At 47.0% G+C, this 3,362-nt stretch overlaps 1 pseudogene; it reads left to right on the forward strand.

Moving 5' to 3' along the window:
- Nucleotides 1-2,481: 2,481 nt before the first annotated feature.
- On the forward strand, nucleotides 2,482-3,208 carry LOC110313963 (annotated as a pseudogene).
- Nucleotides 3,209-3,362: the final 154 nt, after the last annotated feature.

Genomic DNA, 3,362 nt, shown 5'->3' on the forward strand with positions numbered 1-3,362 from the left:
TGGGTTGGTGTCCACTGGGGTTCCTGCCTGGCTACAGGAGGTGTTATCCATACTATACTCCACAGACTCAAAGAAGCTAAACAAGAAGGAAGGACCAACCTAGGATGCTTGAATCTCACTTAGAAGGGGGAATCTCACTTAGAAGAGGCAGACGGAGGGAGGGAACTGGATGAGAGAAGGGATGGGGAGGGGAATGAGGGTGGTGGTTAGGATCAGATATGAGGAGGGACAGGAGAGATGGCTAGATGGCCATGAGAATGAATGGAAAATCTGCAACTGATGGAGGTGAGGAGGTTGGGGACATCTCCAGGACAAGACAGAGACCTGGGGTAACGGAGGCACCCAAGACTCAATGGGGGTGACCTTAGCTGTGACTCACTATACTGGGGATATGGAACTTGAAAAGGCTTGTTCTGTTTTGGGGGTCAGGGTTTTATATATCCCAGGCTGGCCTTGAATTCTCTATGTAGCAGAGGATGGCCTTGGGATTCCCATCCAGTCCTCCTGTCATCCATCACCTTACAATGCTGGGATTACAAGTGTGAAGGGGTGCCATTGCACCAATAACCACCCCCCCGCCCTGCCCCCGGCCACTCTTAGAAAATGCACAAGCTTAAGAAGCTGCAGGAACCAAATGACCCAATCAAAAAGTGAGGAATAGAACTAAACCGAGAATTCACAACTGAGGAATCTCAAATGGCTAAGAAGCACCTAAAAAAATGTTCAAAGTCCTTAGTCATCAGGAAATGCAAATCAAAACAACCCTGAGATACTACCTTATACCAATCAGCATGGCTAAGATTAAAAACCTCAGGTGACATCACATGCCAGCGATGATGTGAAGAAAGAGAAACACTCCTCCATTGCTGGTGGGATTGCAAACTGGTACAACCACTATGGAAATCAGTCTGGCGGTTCCTTAGAAAATTGGATCATAGTACTACCTGAGGACCCAGTTATACCACTCCTGGGCATATACCCAAAAGATGCTCCAACATATAACAAGAACACATGCTCCACTATGTTCATAGCAGCTTTATTTAATAATAGCCAGAAGCTGGAAACAACCCAGATGTCCCTCAACTGAAGACTGGATACAGAAAATGTGGTACATTTACACAATGAGATACTATTCAGCTATTAAGAACAAAGATATCCTGAGTTTTGCAGGCAAATGGAGGGAACTAGAAAATATCATCCTGAGTGAGGTAACTCAGACTCAAAAGGACATGTATAGTATGTACTCACTAATAAGTGGATGTTAGCCACACACACAAAAAAAGTACAGAATACCCAAGATACAGTCTACAGAACTCAAAAAGGTCAACAAGGCTAAAGTGCCCAAGTTAGGACAAGGTTGCCTCAGTCCCACTTGGGAGGGAGAAGAAAGCAATCACAAGTGGGGAGGGAGGGAGGGACCTGGGAGAGAGAGTGGATGGGGTGGGGAGTCGGGGGAGAGGGGGACCTGATCTGGTATTGGGTGAGGGAAAAGGACTGAAGCCCTGAGGGTCAGCAGAAAGAATGGAAACAGGCAACCTCTGGAAATAGGTTGGGGGGACCCTCCAGAATGCAACAGAGACCTGGGAGGTGAGAGACTCTCAGGACTCAAAGGGAGGGACTTTAGATGAAATGCCCAACAGTAGGGAGAGGGAACTTATAGAGCCCACCTCCAGCAGAAAGACAGAACATTAAGGGAGGGATGAGGTTGCCATTCCACAGTCACATCTCTGACCCATGATTGTTCCTGTCTGAAAGAACTACAGGGATGGAAATAGAGAGGAGCCTGAGGAAAAGAAGGTCCAGTGACAGGCCCAAAGTGAATCCAGCTCAAGGGGAAGTCCCAAGGCCTGACACTATTACTGAGGCCATGGAGCACTCACAAAAAAGGGACCTAGCATGACTGCCCTCCAAAAGACCCAACAAGCAGCTGAAAGAGTCAGATGCATATATTTGCATCCAACCAATGGACAGAAGCAGCTGACCCCTGTGGTTGAATTAGGGAAGGCTGAAAGAAGCTGAAAAGGACAATTCTGTAGGAGGACCAGCAATCTCAATCTGTACCCCGGGATCTCTAAAACACTGCGCCACCAAACAGGCAACACACATCAGTTGATATGAGGCCCCCAACACACACACAGTAAATGACTGCCGCGTCTGCATTCAGAGATGATGTACCTAATCCTCAAGAGACTGGAGGCCCCAGAGAGTTTAGAGGTCAGGTGGGGTGGGGGGTGGGGACATCCAAGTGGAGACAGGGAGCTGGGGAGTAGGTGTGGGATGTGGATCAGTCGGAGGGTAGATGGGGGCAGGGAATAAAATATGGAGTGTAAAAAAAAAATAAATTTAAAAAGGGTGGTTCATCTGGCTCCCGCTCTCACAGCCATTGCAGTGCATTGAGCTCCATAGAGACAGCACTGGGGCAAGCGAGAGCCGGACGGGCACTGGGCGACTCTGTGCCTCTCGGAGGAAAATCAACTAAACATGGGCAAAGGAGATCCTAAGAAGCCGAGAGGCAAAATGTCCTCATATGCATTCTTTGTGCAAACCTGCCGGGAGGAGCACAAGAAGAAGCACCCGGATGCTTCTGTCAACTTCTCAGAGTTCTCCAAGAAGTGCTCAGAGAGGTGGAAGACCATGTCTGCTAAAGAAAAGGGCAAATTTGAAGATATGACAAAGACTGACAAGGCTCGTTATGAAAGAGAAATGAAAACCTACATCCTCCTTAAAGGGGAGACCAAAAAGAAGTTCAAGGACCCCAATGCACCCAAGAGGCCTCCTTCGGCCTTCTTGTTCTGTTCTGGGTACCGCCCCAAAGTCAAAGGCGAGCATCCTGGCTTATCTGTTGGCGATGTTGCAAAGAAACTAGGAGAGATGTGGAACAACACTGCAGCAGATGACAAGCAGCCCTAGGACAAGAAGGCTGCCAAGCTGAAGAAGTACGAGAAAGATATTGTTGCCTACAGAGCTAAAGGAAAACCTGATGCAGCGAAAAAGGGGGTGGTCAAGGCTGAAAAGAGCAAGAAAAAGGAAGAGGAAGATGATGAAGAGGATGAGGGCGAGAAGGAAGACGAGGAAGATGTCCCAGGACACTGGAAATGGCCCTATCTCTATGTTCACCTGGTCACATGCTCATGGAAAATTTGTAGAAGTAACATACTACAGCTAATTTGCGGCAAAAAAAAAAGAAGAGGACGATGAAGATGAATAAGTTGGTTCTAGCGCAATTTTTTTTCTTGTCTATAAAACATTTAACCCCCCTGTACACAACTCACTCCTTTTAAAGAAAAAAATTGAAATGTAAGGCTGTGTAAGATTTGTTTTTAAACTGTACAGTGTCTTTTTTTGTATAGTTAACACACTAC

Source organism: Mus pahari, chromosome X (genome assembly GCF_900095145.1).
Source record: "Mus pahari chromosome X, PAHARI_EIJ_v1.1, whole genome shotgun sequence".
NCBI classification, from domain to species: Eukaryota; Metazoa; Chordata; class Mammalia; order Rodentia; family Muridae; genus Mus; species Mus pahari.